This window comes from Marmota flaviventris, chromosome 3, assembly GCF_047511675.1.
Source record: "Marmota flaviventris isolate mMarFla1 chromosome 3, mMarFla1.hap1, whole genome shotgun sequence".
Taxonomy (NCBI): Eukaryota; Metazoa; Chordata; class Mammalia; order Rodentia; family Sciuridae; genus Marmota; species Marmota flaviventris.
This window is the reverse complement of record NC_092500.1, coordinates 130,678,443-130,703,554: the sequence shown is the minus strand read 5'-3', so window position 1 is coordinate 130,703,554 and position 25,112 is coordinate 130,678,443. Positions and strand designations below refer to the sequence as shown.

Below are 25,112 nucleotides of genomic sequence, written 5' to 3'. Positions count from 1 at the left end.
TTTCTGTTTATCTCCACTGTTTTTCATGGGTAGGGCCATGATTAATTTGTCTCAGTATGTGCAGCAACCTGATAAAAAGCTCAGTAGGTAGCATCCAAAGTGAGTTCATGTGGGGCAGATGGCTGGAATGACTACATAGAACTCTCAAAGAGTGTGGATGCTGGATGAAGCCCCATACAGTTCTATATTTTCAGTGTTCTCTGCTCTGGATTGCTCATCACCAGTTTAGGGACAAAATATTAAAAAAATATTAGCTCTGAATGCAGACTTCTTGAATTTGTTTCTATATATTTTTGGTACCAGGTATTAAACCCAGGTTTGCGTAACCACTGATATTATTTTATATATATTTGATTATGCCAGAAAAACCATAACTAAGTGGGCAGAAACATCCATTTTAACAGGGTTTAATTCCAAAATTTCTTATCTGTCCGCTCTTTGGCATATGGAAAATGGGGAAAAGTAATCATGATTTATGTGTGGGGGTGTGTGTTTTAACCAGGAATTAAACTCAAAGGTGCTTAATCATGGAGCCACATCCCTAACTGTTTTATGTTTATTTTTTAATATTCATTTTTTAGTTTTAGTTGGACACAATATCTTTTTTTTTTTTAATTTTTATGTGGTGCTAAGGATCGAACCCAGGACCTTGCACATGCTAGGCGAGCGCTCTACCGCTAAGTCACAACCCCAGACCCTTATTTTTATTTTGATACAGGGTCTCACTAGGTTGATGAGGCTGCCCTTGAATCTGCAAACCTCCTGCCTCAGCTTCCAAAGCTGCTGGGGTAATAGGCACGCAATGAACCCGCACACCAGGAAAATATTAAGTACTTTTGGGGTCAGAGTTTTTAGTGTTTTAATTAGGAGAAAGGAATTCAAACTCACTCTGATAATAGAGTTTACTTAAGAGAACAAGATTTCATATCTTCTTTGAGTCAACAATGATATTTCTCTAGAGGAGAGAGAGAGAAAATAGTGTAATAGAAAATTTGATGGTGACAATTTCATGGTATAGCTCCCTATATAATGAAGGTATTTTATTTATTTCCATCTTAATTCTGCTTTATAGCTATGAAGTATGTAACATTTACAATGAGGTGAGCAACATATCCCCACATTCTATCATCTAAAAACAAGTGAGTAAGACTAGCAGTAACTCCCAAGGCTACCTAGAAAATTATAGTTTGATAACATCAGTTATGAAGTGTGAGAAAAAACAGCAAGGATTCCAGACAATTTAAGTGTTTTAGCCTAGTTAAATGATTGCTTTGAAATCTTTGTGGAAGTGTCATTGGAAATAGTGGAAATTAATAGTGGAAATTAATTCATGACATTAGAAAAATGTAATCTTTTCCAAATGATTCATTTAGTAAGAAGTTTTTTTTTTTTTTTGTCATTCACACGTTCAGGTAAAGAAGATTCCCTCCCTTATTCTGCTCAAGAAAAACAAAAAAATAAAAAAAAATGTTAATATAATGGTCTAAGAGTCTCCACATTTGAAGAGTCACAGATGGTTATTAGTAGGCACAGTGCTACATGGTTTCTCTGTTTTCCATGTAGATATTGGTAGATGATGCCTATTCCTGTGTGCACACTTGAAGTGAGTTGTAAGATGTACACTCACATTTTGACCCCAAAATACCTTTACAGCAACGTAAACCAGATATGTATCACTTGAAGATGCCTTTAAAAAATTACAGAAAATAAAATAATGATGATTCCCTTCTATCAAGTTATGAAATAGAGGTTTGTCTTCAATCCAGTTTAATGCAGATTAGAAAATAAAATGGAGAGCATCAAAAAAACAGGAGAAACAGGCTACCTGATATATCTGTGGATGGAGGGCACAGGACTATGGTTTCAGCCCTGCCAGGGGGGTGGCCAAACTGCCTGCAATGTAGTGGTAGGGAGGGATGGAGTCAGGAGGGGCCATGGACTTGCACACACAGGTAGAGAACTGGGTTTTCTGGGGAGCATTGCCTGAAAACAACTGAAAAATTACTCTTTTTTCTATAGAAGAAATTTCCTGGTTACAGCTGGAAAACCTTATTTTTTCCCACAGTGCTGATCATGGGAAGTGGCAGAGTTGGATGCTGTTACAGGTCCCCCACAGGCATTAGCTCCCTGCAGCCCCAGGACATAGCAGGCAGAGAAGCAGCTGGCCATCTTCACACTGTGCAGGTCACACACGTGTGTATCAGTGGGAGCCACAGTGCCCTACATGGTTCTCAGGTAGATGTTTTTAAAGAATGCAATGCTGCAACTTCTGTGCTAATTTATCAGTTTTGTTAGAAAACATACTGAAAATGTTGACATTTCATAAAAGCAAGTTAAAAGGAATCCTCTAAGCCTGTCCCCTCCCAGCTGTGCCTCACCCTACTCACAACTGCCAGGACTAGTCCAACCATGAGATCAGGGTGCAGACAGAAGCCTGTCCAGTACCAGGATGATCCCAGAAGCTGTCCTCAGCTCTGGAGAGAGGTGCTGCAGCAGTTCCTGGCAGCCCTGATGGGCCGAGCCCCAGGTCATGACTTAAACCCTGGTGGAAACAAGCTCTCCTCAGACTGGAGGTTCTGAATACAATGACCTAAGTCCAAAGATAATACTGTGGAAAAGAAGTTCAGGGACAGGTCCCAGTGAGGGAGGACCCAGTGGGGAAGGACAAGAAAAGTCTAAGTGGGCAGATTAGAGGAGAAAACTAAGTGGAGAACAAGCAAGAATGGAAATCTAGTCCTTTCCTGCCCTGACCAAGGAGCCATCACTTAAATATTTCACATTCTGCCACTGTCTAAGTCATGGACAACACAGAGATATATGCCATCATCTAGGGGCCAGAGACTAGGGAACAATTCCGAAGTTGGTGCACCCCAGTCAGCGGTGAGGAAAGCAGACCCACAGCACCTTGGGCTTCTAGGGCCTGGGTGTGGAGAAACACCAGCTGGAGGGAGGGAGGGGGACATAGCTGCTTTCTCAGGTGTCCCATGGACACCATCATGTAAATACTGTGTTTTGCATCTTTACTTCCTGATGTGCATTTGATACATGAAAGGGCATATGTCATTTGTTGTTATCGCACAGATCAAGTTCACCATCACCTTTCCACTATCATCCCCTTTCTCCTTTATGACCTGGAGGGAGAACACCATGGGACCTTTGGAAGCCAGGAAGGGGCAGTCACTACTTCCCTTGGTTGTGATATTAAGAAACTGCACCCATAGTCCCTGCTCTAGTTCAAAACCTTCGGGCAACCAGAACACCATTGGTTTACTTTTGTGAGATCAAAACGGAGACAAAATACATCATCATAAGAAAATGCTATTTGCTATTTCTCTAAAACGTGAGAATAAACTTTCGTTATAGGTATAATATTCAAAAAAATAAACCATATAATTTCCTTCTGATCAATTATTTTGGTGTATGTTATTATTTCTTGCTATCTCAATATTAGAAGAAAATGCTTAAAGTATTTTGGATTGAGTTTTTGAGATAAGAGAAGGAAAAAAAACAAGTGTGTTTAATAAAATTCTGGGGTTAACATGTATCTCTTCCTGGATGAATAGGAATATGGATTGGTAACGCTGAAGCAGAAAATAACCAGGACACTTATTATTATGCACTTTGAAAACCAACAGAGCAGCAAAATAAACTCCCTGTAGTCTGAGAAATGGATAGAAACCTAAAATGATTTACTTAAAATATTTTTTGTTGTTAAAAAATTAAAAAATTTTCATGAGTCACAAAATTAATGGCCAAAATCTAGTAAGAAGAAAAATTTCCTCTGAATTCTAAACAGTCCTCTGAGCTGTTGAATGTGGGTACAGCTGGATGCATAATTTAGAGCTATGTTAGAACCTAACGTATCATTTGGTTATTTTGATTCTTCCTCACAATCACAGAAGCCCCCTCACACACTGGTGCTGCATCTGAGAAGGAGAAAGGCACTTACCTGGGCAGGTCGCATGGGGAGTCAGGGCACCTGAGGGGATCCTGCACTGTTTTAAGGAAAAGACATCTTTAACTCACCTCTCTGTGGGGCTTTAATTTTAGCTTCTGCAAGAATGTGACAAGATCCCACTGGAGATCACAGAACCGTGGCTTCCCCCAGTGGAACATGTCACCTGACTCTTACTTTTAGTCTTTGGTGGATAGTAGCAACCTGGGGAGAATCGAACTCAAAACTTTTCTCTTAATTCCCTGGACACATCTGTGTGAGGGATCTGAAAGCTCCCAATCATGTAGCCTACAAGCATTCTCTCTTTTTTTAATACCCATATTCAAATTAGTTCAAATCCACGTCATATATTGTAACACTTTTACTCTGGGATGGGTGGTTCCTGGCTCCTCCCATGGATTCCAAGTGGCTCTGAATAGTCCTCTCTCTAAAATGTGAGACCATCTTCTTGGTCCACTCTCATACTGACCATGTGGTTGGGGTAATATATCTTCTGGGATTTTCCAACTCAGACCCAGGATTTCACTTCTGTTTCAGGTTAATAAAAATAACAAAATATCCATTATTATGATAGCAAAAGAAGCAAATATATTTAAGCCAATTTTTTTTTTCATGCTTCAGGAATTTTCCAGGATCAACTCTTCAAAAAAATTATGGTGCTGGGAATACTGGCCATCCATATGTAGTACAATAAAATTTAATCTCTATGTCATCTCAACCTGCATAAAACTTACATTAGATCAAAAATCCTGTGTCCACTGGAAGAAAAATATAGGCCCATCTCAGTATCATGTTGGTATAGGAACAGACTCCATTAGCAAGATCCCTAAAGAGAAAATGGAAAATCACTTCACAGGAGAAGAAATACCAATGGTCAGCAATAATGGAAAGATGATCAAAATCTCTATCAATTAGAGAAATGCACATTAAAACTACACGGAGATTCCAGCTCAATCCAGTCAGAATGGCAATTATCAATGTTAGCAAGGATGCAGGGGGAAATTTTAACTCATACATTGCTGGTGGGTTTTTTTAAAGTTTTGCAACTCCTACAGAGAGCTATATGGAGATTCTTCAGAAAACGTGAAATGGAACCATCATTTGAATTAGTTATCCCACGCCTCAGTATATACTCAAAGGACTTAAAATCCACATAGTATAGAGAGCTGGGGTTGTGGCTCAGTGGTAGAGCGCTCACCTAGCATATGTGAGGCACTGGGTTCAATCCTCAGCACCACATAAAAATAAAAAAAATAAAGTTATTGTGTCCAACTACAATTAAAAAAATATTTAAAAAATCCACTGTAATACAGTAAGGCAGCCACATCCATGTTTAGAGCGGCTCAATTCACAACATCTAAGCTATAGAACAAACCAAACTGCCCTCCAACAGATGAATGGATAAATAAAATGTGGTTATATATTCACCATGGAATATTACTCAGTCAAAATAAAAAAGAAAATTATGGGGCAGGGTACAGCACTTGCCTAGCATGTGTGAGGCACTGGGTTCAATTCTCAGCACTGAATATAAATAAATTTTAAAAAGGTCCACAGACAAATAAAAATATTTTTACCTGATTTTTATTGTTTAAATATATGACAGTGGAATGCGTTACAATTCTTATTACACATATAGAGCATAATTTTCCATAACTCTGTTTGTATATAAAGTCACCAATTTGTGTCTTCATACATTTACTTTGGATAATGATGTCCATCATATTCCACCATCCTTGCTAAGACCCTGCCCCCTCCCACCTCTCTGCCTTTATATCTAGAGTTCCTCTATTCCTCCCTTGCTCCCCCTCCCTACCCCACTATGAGTCAGCCTCCTTATATCAGAGAAAACATTTGGCATGTATTTTTGGGATTGGCTAACTTCACTTAGCATTATCTTCTCCAATGCCATCCATTTACCTGCAACATTACCTTCCTACAATGCTTAGGTCTGGCTTTGAACTTGTGATCCTCCTGCGTGAACCTCCCCTGCCACCAAGGTTATCGGTCAGGGCCAGCATGCCCAGATTCTGTCCAAATTTTCTATCACAGAGCAAGGATCATACCTGAGTCCTGTAATGCCATAAGGAGTCTAGACCCTGGTGCTTCCTGTGTGAAACTTCACGTGCACCCAGGAAGCACCTGGGGGACCACAGTGGCAGGCTTCATTCCTGCTTTGGGGATGCAAACTGGCAGCAGAAGACAGGCAGGTTCCCACCAGCCTCATCTCCCATCGCTATCTGGTGACCTGTAGCCGGGGACTCCTCTCCAAGTTCCTTCTGGGGTGGAAGTGTCACTGAGAAGTCATTGAGAAGCATTATTGTTCGCCTGTCAGGTTTAGCAAAAGGAGCTGGGCAGAGCCAAAGTGCTGGGCAGAGCGGTCCTGGGAGGCCAACCCTAAGGAGCAGTGGGCGGGGCGAGGCCCAGCGAATGGGCAGAGCTGGGGTCAGAACCGAATAGAGTGAGTGGAGCCCCATCCAGCAGACTGGGTGGGGCGGGACTTAGGGAAGCAGGTGGCGCAGAGCAGAGCAAGGGGAGCCCAGCGAATGGGTGGAGCTGGGGGCGGAGCCTAGTGGGTCTGAATGGAGCAGGGCTAGTGGGCCGAGCTGGGGACGGAGCCGAGCTGGGCTGAGTGGAACCACACTCCCCCCAAGAGCAGAGGGGGCCGGGGCGAGCGGAATGATGTGGCAGGCGCGCCCCACCCCGGGCTCCCCAGGGGAGCACAGCGCACGAACAAGGAACCTCCAGGGGAGCTGAGGGCCAGGTGGGCGCATGCGCACTAGGTGAAGAAACCCGAGAGGCGGGTGGGTCGTGAAATCCGGTCAGAGGTCGCCGTGGACCCAGCGGGGAGCGGGCCCTGGGGCTCCCGCGGCCCGAGATGTGACCCCAGAGTCCGTTCTACTGGGCCACAGTTCCCCACTCACATGGGAGGCCGCGGAGTGAGGCTGAGGACCTGCTGTGCAGCCTGCTTCGTCCCTCCTCACGGATGCGGGGAACTCTCCGTGTGTCCAGGTGGGTTGCCGTACGTCCGGGGGGGTCTCCGGGAGTGTCTTGGGATGTCGCCTTGGAGAATTGGTTTCTGGGCGAGAAACTGGTCCTGGCCTGGTCCCCACGGTGCCCCGCACTGACCCAGGCAGGGCGTCCTGGCCCTGGGAAGAGGGAGAAGCGCGGACTGGACGGCCTCGACCCTACCAGGGCGACCTTGGGGACTCGTTGCAGCTGTGAGCAGGACAGGGGCGACACCGCCTCTCAGGCTGCACAGAGGCCAGCGCAGCCCTTGGGTCTCTAAGGGACAGTATGGCGGGGGGTGGGGGCGCAGGGGTGACAGCGACAGTTGGACAGTTTTGTCTTTTATAAAACAGTCAACACTCCGTGTCGCAGGCTCCGCCCTGGACAGTGAGGACACAGGTGAAGACCCCTGGCCAGGAGTCCCCTTGTCCCCTGAGAGTCCCCTGCTGTTCTTGGTCTGGCCCAAGAGTCCAGGCGCTGAGCAGGCGTCGGACACTAGGTGGCGCCAGAGCTGCCAGGCGCCAAACAGGCGCCGGCTCCTTTGGGTCCCTGATGTCCTGACACCGTCCATGGGAACGTTTCCACTGCTGAGTTGTCATACTGTCACCTCTCACCGTGTCACTCAGCTACCCCGAGACCCTCCTACTTGAGATAAAGGCCTCCTTCAGGAGCTGGCCCTCGCCGCCTTCTGTAGTTGCGTCCCCATGAGTCCCCCAAACTTCCAAGTACATTTGTCAACCTATCCCACCTGGTGCTCCCTGGGTTTAGTGTCATTTCCCCCTGTTGGACGTGCTGAGCTGCTCATTGGACAGGAGGTGGCGCTAGAGCTGCGCGTAAACTCTCCCTGAAACCACAGCCTTGGTCTCTGTGCTCATCAGCTTGGTTCCTGGAAAACCTTCAAGATTCCTCTTAAGAGAAGCAACTAGTTTTAGAGTAACTCAGTGAATTTGATGCATGGAATAAATTTTCCCGCCAGGAAAGGGAGGATTATTACACTCTGCCCAGAGTGTTTTGGGTCCATCTTCTTGGAAAGCAAAATACACAATTAGATCCCCAAGTGAGATGAGGGTCTGAATTCAGCCTTGACCTCTCCCTGCAACTGTCATTACCGGGATGCTTCTGGAATCTTTGTCAATGTTGGGGGCATTTTCTTCTCTTTTTTGGGTTTTGATTTTCATAAGTTATGAAATAGAATTCAATCAGAAGCATCCCCACCCGATGAGTTCCGTTAGTGTTCTACTGAACTAATACTACAGAAAGATCAAGTAATGTGCTCTGGTTTCTAGAAAAAAAAAGTTTCAATTCAAATGTGTGAGCCTGTGTATTCCTTGCTATCTGAAAAGAGATCATAAAATAAAATTTCATCCAAAATCATAACAGTGGATGACACCTTTTTTTTTCTTTATCTCTTTTTAGGGGTGGGGGGGCATTGGGGATTGTACCCACAAATGCTTAACCAGTCACCCACATATCCAGCCATTTTTTTTCTGTATTTTATTTTGAGACAGGGTCTTCCTAAGTTGGTGAGACTGGGTTTAGATTTGTAATTCTCCTGCCTCAGCTTCCTGAGCTATTGGGATTACAGGCTTACAAGGTCCCATCTGGTTTACCGCTTATAAAAAATACATTTTAAAATATACATTTAAAGTATACATTTGCGGTATGTAAGGTACACATACACAATCAATCACTTGCTTCTATAAAGCCTTCGTTTTGCAAGATGCCTTTAAGAATGTCATAGGGCAAATGCCTATAAGTCTTGGGTTTTTCCACAAACCTCAGGCCCAAAAGAAATCTGTGGGACCTGAGAGTTCCTTTTAGGAGTGTCTCCTGCAGGGTTTTGTCTTTTGAAAAAGCCTCAGTTTCTTCATTTGTAAAATGGGGCTCGTGATCTCTGCTTCGTGGTGTTGAGAGAATTCAGCCAGATGTTGATAGAGGACAACTGCCTTAGGAGGTCCCTTAGGTGCTGAACCCATAGAACGTGTGCTGTCAATCCCTCATCCCCTCTTAGAGTCTGTGGCAGTAAGATTGAGTGGGACATTTATATGAAGAACATCATGGGGACTTTAATAGGAATGAAAAATACTTGCATTGGATCTGTAGAGTGCTTTCAGTAGTATGGTGTTTTAACAATATGAATTCTGCTTATCCAGGAATGTGAGAGGTCTTGTCCTCTTCTGAGGTCTTCTATGATTTAGGGAGGAGGGTCAGAAAAAAGAAAGACAGTGACATGAACCTGACCTGACTTTGCTGTGCACATATATGAATACACCACAGTAAATCTCCACAACATGTACAAATACAGGGCTGGAACCTAATTAGAATAAGACCTATTACATGTTTGTATAAATATGTCAAAGTAGAGGCTATTGTCATGTATAATTTAAAAGAACAAATAAAATAAAATAAATATGAGCCGGGCACAGTGTCATACTTGTATCTCACTTGTATCTCAGCAGTTCAGGAGGCTAAGGCACGAGGATCCTGAGTTCAAACCCAGCCTCAGCAAGAATGAGGCCCTAAGCAACACAGTGAGACCCTGTGTCTAAATAAAACACAAAATAGGGCTGGGGATGGGGCTTGGGGGTCGAGTGCTCATGAGTTTAATCCCTGATACCCCCCCAAAAAATAATTAATTAATTAATAAGAAGTGTGCATAAGCTATAAACATTCAAACTTTTGCATAACTACAGATCCAAAACTAAAAGAAAAAAAGGGGGAGTAAGAGGTAGAAGAAATAATGGACTAAGTTTTTTTTACAAGCTTGATGAAAGAATATTAACCAAAAAAACTGGAAGGAATCTTGTATCCAAATATCATCAAAATGAATGGAAATCCTCTTGCTGAGACCAGGTTAAGAATTATACAAAATTCCTTGTAAACTTAAAAAGTAGTAAATAGTTTCTCTTTCAGAATATTGAAATTACCAATATTTTAAAATAAGTCTCCAGAAGTTCTGGGAAAAGAGAGAATTTTTTTAAGTAAAGAAATGGGGGACAGGCATAGTGGTTCACACCTGTAACCCCAGCAAAAATCCTGATATCGCCAAAATCTAAGATTAATGGGCATAAATATTATTTTCCCAAGTTCTTATAATTTATATTCATGGATATTGTGTCACCATAAATGGGAAACAACCACCATTTTTTTCTCTTTAAATATCCTTGCAACCTCACTGTCATGCACCTAAGTGTTTGAGTACAGGGTCAGGATTGACTCTATTTGATTGTAATTTGTGAAATTAGATTTGGATAAGAAATGCTTCCTGAGAAAATCCTAGCAGGTGTTTTGCAGTAATGCAGGCTTACCCTGTGTAAGCTGAGGTTTTGATATAGAACCCAACTTCATTCTAAGGTCTTTGAAACTTGAAAAACTTACACAGAGTACAGAGTCACTTTTATCCATAGTATTTCTATTTGAATTATGATGTGATCAAAATATACACAAATGACAATGGCACTTTGCATTTAAACTGCCTGAAAGCAGGAGGTTGTCTTAAAAGCAGAGCACGCCCTCCAAAATCAGCACATCAGGGGCCCTAGAGCACAGTGGAAACACATTGCTTCCCGAGACCCTGGGACCCAGAAGACAACGAGACCATATCTTTTTTTTTTTAACTTGTTAATTTGTTTTAATTAATTACACATGACAGTAGAATGCATTTATGCACTTTGATATATCATACATAGATGGGATACATTTTTTCTCATTTTTTTCTGAGTGTACATGTTGCAGAATCGTATTGGTTATGCAATCACATATATACATATAGTAATAATGTCGGTTTCATTCTACTATCTTTCTACCCCTACATCCCCTCCGTATCTTAAAAGTGTAAACAAAAACAAATAAACAACTTTTTTTCCTCCAAATATTATACATGAAGACCAAATCATTTTTCAAGAATAGAGTTGAAAATGACATTTTCCAGATACGGAAACCTGGATGTGTTCATCCACAGGGCATACACAAATAGAATACATCCAGGATCCAGATAAATAAAAACAGAAGTTGTCCAGGATTCAGATAATTGAGAAATGATGAGAACCTGGACCTGTGGATTGAAGGGAAGCATCAAATGCATGATAAATGCCCAGGAGAACCCAAGACACTATGTTTGATCTGGGTGTCAAAGAATAGCAGCAGATATGTGTCCATCCATCCCTTCTGCTCAGATCCCATTCTTTATTGACTTTGCTTACAAAACACAAGTACAATGGTGATATTTATCAGAATTTCTCAAGAGCTGTGACAGGCATCCAACCAGGCACAGGGCACCTTCCACAGTCATGGTGACCTTTCCTTTCACATCATCGCCCTCCTGACTGCCATGACAGGACACCTCGTGGTGGCTCTGATTGGCATTTCCTTGAAAATTGATGAATGTTGAGCATCTTTTCTTTGCTCATTGGCCATATATGTGTTTTTACTTGGGTGGGATATCTATTCATATCTTGTGCTGTTTTTAATGAGGTTATTATTTTTTTTTACTAAGTTCTGAGGTTTTAATAAAGGTTAATTTTTTTTGTGTGTGTGGCGCTGGGGACTGAACCCAGGGCCTTGTGCTTGCAAGGCACTCTACCAACTGAGCTCCAGACCCAGCCCCAAACGTTGAAAATCAACCTCTTTCCTGATATATGATCTGAAAATGTATTCTTCATCCTGTATGTTGTCTGTTGACAGCTGACTGTTTAACTTTCTTTACAGAAGATTTTGAGTTTCATGTCATCATATTGCTGACTTTGTTGCCTGTACTTTGGGGTGTGATATCCCAGAAATCGTTTCCTATTCCAATGACATGAAGATTTCCAACTGTTTCTTTTGGCACAGATTCAGGTCTCACATCTAAGTCTTCAATCCATCTCGACTTGATCCGTGTGTGTGCCGTAGGACAAGGGTCCATTATTTTTCTTTTGCACACAAATATCTGTTCACAAGACTATTCATGCTACATTGGCAGTGCTTTGAAAGATGTCTTCATGACATTGTATGAGGATGTTTACCAAGACACCCTGTTCTGTTCCACTAGTTTATAGGTTTACTATTATGCCACTACGATATTATTTTTCTTTCTTCCTTTTTATTTCTTTTGTACACATGTGTGTTTTTCAAGTGTTGGTGATGAACCCCAGGACCTGTGCATGCACACTAGGCAAGTGCTACATCTCCAAGATCCATCCCCAGCCCTAACACACTGTTTTAATTACTATGGCTTCATAATATATTTAAAAATTGGGTGGGATTCCATCAGCTTTGCTGTTTATCAGGGTTGATCTACCTATTCGGTATCTTGTAGGGTCGCATGTGGATTTTAGCTACCTCATTTCCTATTTCTGTAAAACATCCTCCTGAGATTTGGATAAGGGATTGCATCTGATCTGTACGTAACTCTGATATTTTGATATTGATTCCTTGCATCATGAATACAATGCATGGTTCCTCTAATTCATGTTTGCTTTAATTTCTTGCATCATTATAGTTTTCAGGGTACAATTGTTTTCTTTCCCTGGTAAAGTTCATGCCTCAGTATTTTGCTCTTTATAATGGTTTATTGTGGGGATTGATCTCTGAATTTTCTTTTCACATATTTTGTGGCAATTGTAAAGAAACAAAGCAGAATTCTTGGGATGTTGCCTTTGTGTTCTACTAAATGCCTATCAGAATCCTGAAAGAAATTCTGTGGGATCTTTAGTGTTTATACATATGTGAACATGTCACTCATGAGACAGTGTCTCTCCTTCCTTGGAATTTCTATGCTACTGGGTGTCCCTATAATTGATCCGCATGTACTGAGCCACCTGTGTCCCATGGATAAACCCCAGGGCTTCACCATGGATTATGCTTTCAATGTGTTGAATTTGGAGGAGATCAAGATGGTTTTGAGCTAATTTTTTTAATGTGTAGCCCTCCATCATGAAGTCCCAGGTCTCTGGGCTCCTTTTTTGGAGAGGTGGGGTGTCTTGTGTTACTGGTTCACTCTTCTCCATCAGTAGTTGCTTTGTTCCAGTTTCCAACCTCAGTGTTCCGATGTTGTGTGTGTCTAGGGTTCTCTTTTTCAATCTGGATGTGAATGGAGACGTGGTGCTTCACATCTCTGCGACATCCTCCTGATGCACCCCCCAAGTTCTAGTAGGTTGCACTTTGATCCTCGCTTTTCGCAAGGAAATTTCTGATTTCACTTGTGAGTTCTCCATGCATGACTGGTTAAATGGTGTTGTTTAATTTCCATGTACTTGGTATTGACAGTTTTCAATCTTTAATTTTATCTTCACTCTATGGTGCTTGTTGATATACTTGATAGGATATCAGTGTCCTTAAGATCTACAAGGCTTGTTTGTGACCTGGTGTGTGTCCTCTTGAGAGCGCCACTCTAAGCACATCAGAGTAGTGTATTCTGCCCTTGGTGGGATGTTCTGCATGTCTCTTGGGTCCTTTTGTCCTGGTTTACAGCTACACCTTGATGTGCAGTCTTAAGATTGTGTTGCTGTTATTGTGATCTCAGCCGCCCAATATCAATTGATTGAGGAGTTTCATTGATTCAGACTTAACACCTATTCATAATAACTTAAACAGCCACTTTGTTCTGTCCTGTAATCCTATGGTCCCATTTTCTCCTCTTTTCTATGTTCCTTTTCCGATTTTTAAAATGTTTAGTCTCATATTCTTTGCTTCTTTTACTACTGACATTTTTTATAAAGACATTTGATTTGAGAGTATTTTATATTTGGCTATTTTTTCTAATTAAAGATAATATATGACAAATGCATAATTTTCACAGCACTGCTGTCATGATTGGTAAACTCCCATGTGTGACTTACTGTCTAAACCTGGTGTTCTGACCGCATGCACCTCTCACCCAGGAAGCCTCAACATGGGAGCTACCCACTGCAATGCTGAATGTCTTTTGAAGACTGAGTGGCCCACAGTGGCGCCTATCAGTATCTGCATGCTAAAAACCTCTCCTTGGAGGGGCTGACATCACAAGTGAGCTTTTCAAAACCAATCTTCAAATCACTGGGACATAAGCTCTGATGTTTCAAAGCTCACCAAATGACCCTGCGGCACATTTAGAGTCTTATCCCTTACTTTATAGTTTCAGAAAGAATGTTTTCCACTACTGAGTTGATAACTAAAAACACTTTTGTGAGGATTAAATATATATATTCCATAAACATTCTGACAACTTTTCAGCATACAGTCAAGTGGCCTTGAATCTATTCATATTATTGCACAACAGTCACCACCACCCATGACAGCACTCACTTCCTAACTGAATAGAGGTTCTCCACGTACCAAGGGACAGTGCCCTGCTGCTCCCTATCTTGGTCTCTGGTACACCCTTGTGTTCCTGCTCTGTCACTCTACCCACTCCAACTCCCACCTTCTTTAAGTACATTTATACAATGTATGTTCTTTTGCGACTAAACTGGCTTCACTGAGTAACTTGAGGACTCATCTAGGCGGGCCTGTGTTCCAGAATATTCTTCCATTTTAAGAGTTGATGATATTCCAGAGTCTGCAAAGGCCATTGCATATTGTTTACATATTCTTATGGTTGTAGGTGTTGAGTTGCTTCTATGTTTGAATATTTAAAGCATGGTTTTAGAAGCAATGATGTGGACATGAGTGTTTGACTCCCTGCATGTAGAACGTGTGTGTGTGTGTGTGTGTGTGTGTGAGAGAGAGAGAGAGAGAGAGAGAGAGAGAGAACTGTGTGTGTGCTGGATCATGTGATATTTTATGGTAGAATATGTTTACAAATGTAGTTTGGAAAAATACAGATAATGGAGATGATGCAATATCTGAGAAGCATTGGAACTGTTGTGTATCTAAAAAGAGTTTAGAATAACCCAGGTTATGACAAGAGACATTCAACTCACAGGCCCCTATTAAGGATCCAGTGAGAAACATGACATCCCCATAATATCTCGGAGAGGCACATGGTTTGGTTCTCTTTGATGTACTTGCCATCCACATATGCCCAAGTGGATGGTTTCACAGAGGAAGCGAGACTTTGCATTGCATTTAAACCAGACTCTACACACTCTCTCGTGATAAATCACTCCAAATTCAGCACAGTTTCTCACCTTAACAGAACTTATCCACCACTGGCTACTGAAATGTTTACTGTCTTCTCCCACATATATCTGAAAATACTAATTATTCATTTTTCAATACAAATGAACACCAAAGGGCTGAACGAGGCATAGCTATGGGTCACGAGGATCTGGATACAGTAAAATATTGGATCATCCTTCAGTGTGTTTCTTGCATAGGAGACAATGCTGTCCAAGATGGACATGACCACGAAGCAACTCATGAGCAGCAGGATTGTCTGGGTGGCCCTCAGTTCTGGGGATGACACTGGAGACAGGCTGGTGCTGTGGAGACACCGAGACTGCCCCTTGTGCCTGCACAGGAGAGCCACCATGTATCCATTGGAGAGGGCCATTATTCCTATAAAGGGGACTTCCCTGAAGGTCATCAGGGTGGACAACCTGTGCTGGAGGAAGAAGATAATGGGAATGAAGGAGCAGGATTCATTGACATACATAAAGTTGTCTGAGGTCCAATTGGGGGTAGCAGCAATGGAGATGAAGAGGTGGCTACTGAAGGATGAATAGATGACCCATAGGAAGAGAAGGAAACGCAGGTTGTGATGTGAGGATTTATGTTTGAACTTTGCCCAGCAGGAGCTCCTGGGGTTGAGGGTGATGCTTGGAGAACACTCAGGGGCAGGTGGCACAGATGGAGAAGCCCCTCATCAACCTGTACAGGTAGATGAGAAATTTACACGTCAGGTTACCCCACCTGACCCCCTAAGGTGTAAAAAATGTCCGCAGCTCTGAAGCCATTGGTGAGCAGAAATACCAGGTGGATTAGGACCAGGAGACCTAAGGGCAGGTCAGTGGTCTTAGGTCTGTGCCCAGTAATGTGCAAGGAGATGTGGATGAGAAGAAGAAGGGCGTTGGCCATGACCCCATATCAATGTTTACAGCAGCACAATTCACAATATCTAAACTGTGGAGCCAATCTAGATGCCCTTCAGTGGATAAATGGATAAAAAATGTGGCATACATAATCAAAGGCCTTTCAGATACTTTCATTATTAGGGAAAGGGCAACAATAATGTTTAAGTGAATAATGAAAATAAAGAAGATTAATGGACACAAATATTATTCTTACCTAGCTATGGACAATTCTTGTTACCTTGTCGTTGGGGCATGGAGAAGGACACCACAATCAGATTCACTGGTCTTTTCACAGGAAGGTGACACAGGTCCACTGACCTCTCACTTGGAATTTGCTCATGGGCAGAGCACACAGTATGGAGTGGCACTATTCACTTCTAAATTGTGTTATTAAATGTAGGACAAGAAAGATTGTATGGGAAAGTTCGATCGATTTCTGTGGCAATGTGAGGTTGCCCTCATTACCTTCTGGGCTATATAAAATTATGGTTTTTAATTCCTCAGAGTCTAGTAATCACAGATCAGTAATATTCTATTTGTTCAGGAAGGTGAGAGAAGGAAACCTGAGTATATTTAGTACAAAGCAGACAGGCGACTGATTACATCCCTGATTATTGGTTTAGGAGTAAATAGCATATCAAACAGGGAAACACATATGTAACATGAGCACTGCTGTAGTTGCTAGAAGAAAATTAAGTAGAAGCCTGAGATAATTGGCACTTCCTATTGAAAATAGCACATAACTTTCTGTGTCACAAAGGATGATGCAACCTAGGAAGATCTCCTTCCTCAGATTTCACAGAGCACCTCAGTCTTCTTAAATATAGGGGTGAGAGCTGGGTGTCTCAAGCTAACAAAAACCTCACTCCTAGACACAATTTGCCCCTTGCAACCTACTCCTACAAGCTTCAGGTACTCACTCATTATCTCTGTTGAACGGAGAGGCACTTACCTGGATGGATGTGGAGCACTTGGTGCATCTGAGCAAAACCTGCATGGTTCTAAGGAAAGGGTGCTCTGAGCTCATCTCTCTGCAGCCTGCAATCTTAGTGTCTCTACTAAGGTGAAAAGATCCCACTGGGGAGCACAGAACTATGGAGTCCCCAGTGGAACATTTCACTTCTCCCCTTGATTTGATTCTTTTCTGGATAACAAGCATCTGGGGAGATGTGCTCAAAATTTCTTATGAGTTCCCTTGACAAAAAAAAAAAAAAAGTGCATCCCAATCTTGTAGACAACTCCAAGCTCTCTTACTTGGATTCAAAGTTAAAATAAGCCTGTACCCTTTCCACATGTTGTGCTGCCTGGATTCTGGGGGTGAGAGGTCCCTAGATCCTCCTGAGGCTTTGTAGATCCTCTCCCTGTGACGTCTGACAAATGCCCTCTTCCCCACTCCATTTTCACGTGGACCACCTGGTTTACTGAATTTCCTGCTCACGTATTCCATGATTTCCATACAGAAAATTTCAGGATTCATACTGCATCACATGAAAGTGCTCTTGAAACAAAACAGAAAAAACAGAGGCAGATCTGGAGGCTTGGGTTGAGGGAGTAGCAGGCAGGTGGCACCTACTTGTAGTTGAGGCAGAGTCTGTGCTGGACTCCACTCTGTTGGGAACCTGAGTGATCATCCCTCAGGTTCATCCTCATCAATGGAGACAGGAAAAAGGCTCTCTCTTCCTCTGGAAGGAACAATCAAAATGTTTGTTTGTTTATTATGTAATTTATTTTTTTTAAGTTGGACACAATATCATCTTTATTTTATTTATTTATTTTTATGGGGTGCTGAGGATTGAACCCAGGGCCTTGCACATGCTAGGTGAGCACTGTACCATCGAGCCACAACACCAGCCCAGTTTCTTATGTAATTTATACAAAATTATATAAAAATCTATGAGACCTGGAAAAAAAATGGAAGCCCATGACCTACAAACCTAAAATAAACACAAGAATTTTAAGTATACATTGTGATGTTCCAGGTATTGGAATTAGATGATAATGCTCTGCTATAAAAAGACCTGTAATCAATGTAATAATAGTTCATCCTGGTACAATATATTAAAAGATTAGTTATGTCCTGAGAAAAATGGAAAATTAAATGTATAAAATGAAACTGCAACAAACTAAAAATATAGTATCTCCAATGTGCAATTTCACATTTACCTGGGCACCATGGCGCAAGCATGTTACCCCAGCACCTCGGGAGGCAGAGGCAGGAGGATCGTAAGTTCAAAGCCAGCCTCAGCAACAGCAAGGCCCTAAGCAACTCAGTGAGACCCTGTCTCTAAATAAAATACAATACAGGGCTGGGGATGGGGCTCAGGGGTCGAGTGCCCCAGAGTTCAATACCTGGTACAAAAAAGAATTCACATTTACTAGACTGGATAGATTGGAAACTGTAGAAGAAAGCTTCTGGGAACTGCAAAACAGGTTACTATGTGTCCATAGTCAGAATAAGAAATTCAAATTAAATTTTTAGGACTGTGGATGTAGGTTGGTGGTAAAGTCTGGGCTTAGCATGACCAGGCCCTGAGTTCAATCCCCAGCATCTAAATATATATATATATAAGATTTAGAACATCCAGTGATCTGAAGTATATTATATGAAAGCTTTCTAACCTATGGATATTTAGAAAGCTGAAATGAGGGCTGGGGTTTTGGCTCAGAGCTAGAGCGGTCACCTAGCATGTTCATGGCCTTGGGTTTGATCCTCAGACCTCATAAAAATAAATAAAATAAAGGTATGGTGTCCAACTATAATTAAAAACATGAATATTTATTATTTTTTATTTATATATGACAGCAGAATGAACTATAATTCTTAGTACACATATAGAACACAGTTTTTCATATCTCTGGTTGTATACAAAGTATATTCACACCAAATTGTGTCCTCATACATGTACTTTGGATAATGATGCCCATCACATTCCACCATCCTTGCTAACCTTCTGTCTGTCCCTTCCCTCCCACCCCTCTGCCCTATCTATAATTCATCTATTCCTCCCATGTTCCCCGTCCCTACCCCTCTATGAATCAGCCTCTTTGTATCAGAGGAAACATTTGGCATTTGGTGTTTGGGGGATTAGCTAACTTCACTTAGCATTATCTTCTCTAAATTCATCCATTTACCTGTAAATGTCATGATTTTATTCTCTTTTATTGCTGAGTAGTATGCCATTTTTTATATATGCCACATTTTTTATCCATTCATCCAATGGATAAATTGATTCCTCAATTTAGCTATTGTGAATTGTGCTGCTATACACATTGATGTGGTTGTGTGCCTGTAGTATGCTGTTTTTAAGTCATTTGAGTATGGACCAAGGAGTGGGATAGCTGGGTCAAATGGTGGTTCCATTCCCAGATTTCCAAGGAATCTCCATACTGCTTTCCATATTGGCTGCAGCAACTTGCAGTCCCACCAGCAATGTATGAGTATACTTTTCCCCCCACATCCTGGCCAACACTTATTGTTGTGTGTCTTCATAATAGCTGCCATTCTGATTGGAGTGAGATGATATCTTAGAGTAGTTTTGATTTGCATTTCTCTAATTGCTAGAGATGATGAACATTTTTTTCGTGTTTGTTGATTGATTGTATATCCTCTTCTGAGAAGTGTCTGTTCAGATCTTTGGCCGATTTGTTCATTGGGTTATTTGGTGTTTTGGTGCTTAGCTTTTTGAGTTCCTTATATGCCCTAGAGATTAATGCTCTGTCTGATGTGTGAGGGGTAAAGATTTACTCCCAAGATGTAGGTTCTCTATTTACCTCACAGATTGTTTCTTTTGCTGAGAAGAAACTTTTAAGTTTGATTCCATCCCATTTACTCATTCTTGATTTTAATTCTTGTGCTATAGGAGTCTTATTAAGGAAGTTGAGGCCTGATCCCACATGATAGAGATTAGGGCCTACTTTTTCTTTTATTAGATTCAGGGTCTCTGGTTTTATTCCCAGGTCCTTGATCCATTAAAAGAAACCTGAAATGAAAAAAAAAAAAAAGTGGGGAGGGGGGTTATTTACACAAAATAATGGCCTAAATTTTTTCAAACCCTTATGAGACACATCAACTAAAATTTCCACAAATTCAAAGACAAAACAGATGACACATTGTAGCAAAAGTGCTGTCATGGTTTAGATGTGCTCTGTCCCCAAAAAGCTTATGAGTGACACAATACAAAAGGTTTATAGGTGAAATGATAGGGTTTCATACAGCCTTAACCCAACCAGTGGATTAAAGTACTGACAGGGATTAAGTGGGCAGAGCTGTTGGCAGGTGGTGTGTGGCTAGAGGAGCTGGGCACTAAGGGTGGCCTTCGTAGGGTCTAAATGTCGAAGTGAGGATCTCTACATCTGTGTGTGTGTGTGTGTGTGTGTGTGTGTCTCCCCCATCTCTGCTTCATGGTGACAATGTCCTGACAATGTTTCTGCCATGATGTCCAGCCTCACTTTAGGCATTTCCTGGTCAACCTTCTTGCTTTGGTCCCACATGAGCTTTTGTGGGATCCCTCCCATCCAAACCACAACAGTAGTGAAATTTCTGAATTTACATTTTGTGTGTGTGTGTGTGTTTCTGCCCATTTTCATCTGAAAAGTACCCAATAGTGATGGCAGATCTGGTGTCAGAAACATAGAATTTGTATGGTTTCAGATGATCTCACCAGAAGAACAGGATTTCTGTCAAAACTGGGCTCCACGTCTGCTGAAATCAATGATTTCCATTCTGGGAACAGCCAGAGGATACCCCCATGGCTTGGCCTCCAGTTCTTACACTTTGAGAAGGAATAGCTCTTCAACCCGCAGCCTGCTCCTGTGGGTTTTCTGTCCTGATTCCTTTCCAGCCATGTCACTATTGTGTGTCTTAATGGATTTTCTTCTTGTTCATGCTTTTTGGATTTATGGAGTTTTTTTGATCTATGGATTTACAGCTGCAATTACATTTGGAAATGTTTTGGCTGTTATTTATTTAGTTTTTTGGTTTGTTTGTTTGCTTATTTGGGTTTTATTTTCTGACTTCCCTAACCTTATATCTCTTACACATATGTAACAGCCCCTGAATGGTCCACAAAGTTCTGGAAGATTTTCTTAAAGTCCATGTAATTGTGCATGATCCATTTAGTGAAACTCCTCTCACTTTGTCATTTTTAACACCTTTTAAAAAAAAACTTTCTAGATGCACCCTTTCCTTGACAACTGCTTCAGTGTATTTTTTCTGAAAATATCATTCTCGAATTATTTTTTCTTGATTATGTTCCTGGATTTTGGCTGCAGGGTGTTCATTCCAGTTGTTAGTTGGTTGGTTTTCTGTTGTTTTATTTTTGGTATCAGTATGGAACCCAGGGGCACTTAACCACTGAGCCCCGTCCCCAGCCCTTTCCATTTTTATTTAGAGACAGGGCCTCACTGAGTTGCCTACGGCCTCACGAAGTTGCTGAGGCTGGCCTCCAACTTGCAGGCCTCCAACTTGCAAGCCTCCTGCCTCAGCCTCCCAAACTGCTGGAATAACTGTTATGCACCACCATACCTGGTTTCATTCAGGTATTTAATATAAAAGGGTTATTTAGGAATAATTTTATATTTACATAAAATTTACCAAAACATCAGAGGAATTTCCTAAATATCCTCCCTCTGGGAAGGAGAAATCCATTCTCCATTTTACAAATTTAGCATCACTGTGTGTACTGGTTTGCTAGAGCTATCAGATTAGAATACCACAGAACTGAGTGCTCAAAAGGTCTGAAATCCAAGATGAATGTGTCCTTAGATTTGCTTTCTCCTGTGACCTCTCTTCTTGACTTGCAGATGGCCACCTGGGGTTGTGTCCTTTTCTGGTCTCCCCTCTGAGCGTTGTCTGTGTGCAAATCTCTTCTTATAAGGACATGAGTCACACCGTTTTAGGACAAAGCCATGTGAACTCGTGTGAAGGTACCATAACTATATTGGTAAAGGTTCTGCCTTCCAATGTTACCTCAGTACCAAGGTCTGAGAGTTAGGACTTGAATGTAGGAAGTTTGACAGTACATGAGCCAGCCTGTGACACGGGGTGCCAAACCAAGAACTGACATCAAACACTACCCCTAACAAATAAGAGTTATTTTTGAATTTCACAAAAATTTTTTGTGAGTCATTTATTCGTATGCACATAGGAAAGTAAAGTCCAATTCATTCTACTGTCTTCTATATTCAGATTGCCCCTCCCTTTCCTTCATTCCCCTTTGAAAAATCCAATGTACTTCCATTCTTTCCTACCCCTCACTTATTGTGAGATATCATCCGCATACTAGAGAAAGCACTGGGCCTTTAGTTTGGGGAAATTGAATAACTCCCATTAGCATGACAGTCGCCCCTTCCATCCACTGACTGGCAATGCGTGTCACTCCTCTTAGTTTGAGTAATATTCCACGGTGTGTATGTAGCACATTTTTTTCACCCATTCATTGGTGAAGGACACATGTGTTGGTTCCACATGAGTGATTGTGAGTTGAGCTGGTGTGAACATTGATGTGCCTGCATCACTATAGTACACTGATTTTAAGTCCTCTGGGTGTATGCTGAGGAGAGGGGTAATTGGGACACATGGTGGTTCCATTCCCAGTTTCCTGAGGAATCTCCACACTGCTTTCCAGATTTGCACCAGTTTGCAATTCCACAGCCACGGATGAGTGTAACTTTTCCCCCACATCCTCACCGACACTTATTGTTATTTGTATTCTTCATGATTGCCACTCTGACTGGTGTGAGATGAAATCTCAGTAGAGTTTTAGTTTGCATTTCTCTAATTGCTAGAAAAAACAAAAAACTCAAAAAATGTTGAACATTTTTTCCTATATTTGTTTACCATTGGTATTTCTGTCTCTTTGAAGTGTCTGCTCATTTTCTTTGCCCATTTATGGATTGGGTTATTGGTTTTGTGGTGTTCAGTTTTTTGAGTTATATCCTGGAGATTAGTGCTCTGACTGAGATGTGGGTGGCCAAGATATTCTCCCATTCTGTAAACCCTCTCTCCCCATTCTTGATCATTTCCCTTGCTGTAAAGAAGCTTTTGAGTTTGGTTTCATGCCATTGATTTACTCTTGATTGAACTTTTTTTGCGCTTCAGGAGATTTATTGAGGAAGTTGGTTCCTAAGCCAACATGAGGTAGATTTGGGTCTCTGGGTCTCTTGTCTAATGCCTAAGTTCTTGATCCACTTAGAGTTAGGTTTTGTGCAGGTTGAGAGACAGAGGTTTAATTGCATGTGGCTACATGTGGATTTCTAGTTTTCCCCACTCCATTTTTTTGAGAAGTTATCATTTCTCCAATGTGTGTTTTCAGCACCTTTGTCTAATATGAGGTCACTGTATTTCTGGGGATTCGTCTCTGTGTCTTCTGTTCTTATTATTGGTCTACCTGTCTGCTTGGTGCACATACACCATGCCGTTTTTGATACTCTAGCTCTGTAGTATAATTTAAGGTCTGGTGTTCTGATGTTTCCTGCTTCATTTTACTTGCTAAGGATTGGTTTGGCTATTCTGGGCCTCTTGTATTTTGTTTTTTATCCCAAATGAATGTCATAACTGATTATTTCTATTCCTATGGAAAATGATACTGGGATTTTAATAGGAACTGCATTCAATCTGTGTAGCACTTGTGGTAGTGTGGCCATTTTGACAATGTTAATTCTGCCTCTCCAAGATCATGGAAGATCTTTCCATCTCTTAAGGTCTTCTTCAATTTTATTCTTTAGGGTTCTGTGTTTTCATTTTAGAAGTCTTTTATCTCTTTTGTTAGATTGATTCCCAAATATTTTTTGAGGCTACTGTGAATTGGATAGTTTTCCTAATTTCTTTTTCAGGCAATTCATCACTGATGCATAGGAATGCAATTGAATTATAGGTGTTGATTTTACATTCCACTACTTTGCTAAATTCATTTGTGAGTTCTATAAGTTTTCTAGTGGAGATTTTTGGTTTCTCTAATATAGAATCATTTCATCAGCAAATAAGGATAATTTGAGTTCTTTTTCTCTTCATGTCCCTTTAATTTCTTTCTTCTGTCAACCTGCTCTGGCGAGAGTTTCAAGATGATGTTGAATAAGAAATGGTGAAACAGGGCATCCTTTACTTGTACCAGAATTTCAAGAGAATACGCTTTCAATTTTTCCATTTAGGATGATGTTGGCATTGGGTTTAGCATATATAGATTTTAAAATATATGTTCCTTATATCCCTGGTTCTTCTAGAATTTTGAACATGAATGCTTGTTGTACTTTATCAAAGTTTTTTTTTTGTGTATCTATTGAGATAATATGATTCTTGTCTCTAAGTCAATTAATGTGATGTATTACATTTATTGATTTCCATTACGTTGAACCAAACTTGCATCTTTAGATGAATCCCTCTTGGTCTTAGTTCACTAGATATTTTAAATGGTTTTATATGCAGTTTTCCAGAATTTTATTAAGAATTTTTGCATCTAAGTTCATCAGGGATATTGGTCTGAGGTTTCTTTTCTTGAGGTGTCTTTGTCTGGTTTTGGTATCAGGGTGATACCAGCTTATAGACTGAGTTTGAAAAGGTTCCCTCCTCTTCTATTGCCTGGAATAATTTGAGGAGTGTTGGTGTTAACTCTTCCTTGAAAGTGTCATGGAATTGGCTGAGTCCTATGAGAACTCAAAGTTTTTAATGAGATATGATTTGTATTTTCAGTCATTTTACTTTATTTTTGGCTTTTCATTTGAATTAGTTTGTCCTTCCTTCCCTTTGATTATTTCTCACTTACATTTTTCGTTTCTCCTTTAAGAAATATTTTGAGTATATTTTGTAATGCAGTCTTTCTAGTCTTGTAAATTTCTTTAACTTATGTTTGTCATGAAAGGTTTTAATTTCAGCGTCAATTCTGAGATTTTATTTGGCTGGGTATTGTACTCTTGGCTAGCATCCACTTTTTTTCAGAGCTCAGCATATATTATTCCAAGACATACTAGTTTTCAGGGTCTTGGTTGAAAAACAGGCTGAGATCCAGATTGATTTCCCTCTAAATGTGACACTTCATTTTTCTCTGAAAGCCTTTAAAATTCTATCCTTATTTTGTATGGTAGGCATTTTCATAATAATGTGCCTTTGTGTGGGTCTGTTTTAATTTTGCATATTTGAGGTCCTGTAAGCCTCCTGTATTTGATTTTGCACTTAATTAGTT

General features: G+C 41.0%; 1 long non-coding RNA gene and 1 pseudogene across 3 annotated transcripts in view; one reads left to right on the top strand and one right to left on the bottom strand.

Moving 5' to 3' along the window:
* Positions 1-6,584: 6,584 nt before the first annotated feature.
* Positions 6,585-25,112, top strand: part of LOC139705251 (uncharacterized) — a 41,264-nt gene continuing 22,736 nt past the window's right edge. For all 3 annotated transcript variants that reach the window (XR_011707154.1, XR_011707153.1, XR_011707152.1), the window contains exon 1: positions 6,585-6,967. This is a non-coding gene — a long non-coding RNA (uncharacterized lncRNA). The remainder of the gene's footprint in view (positions 6,968-25,112) is intronic.
* LOC139705020 (vomeronasal type-1 receptor 97-like) lies at positions 15,063-16,933 on the bottom strand (annotated as a pseudogene).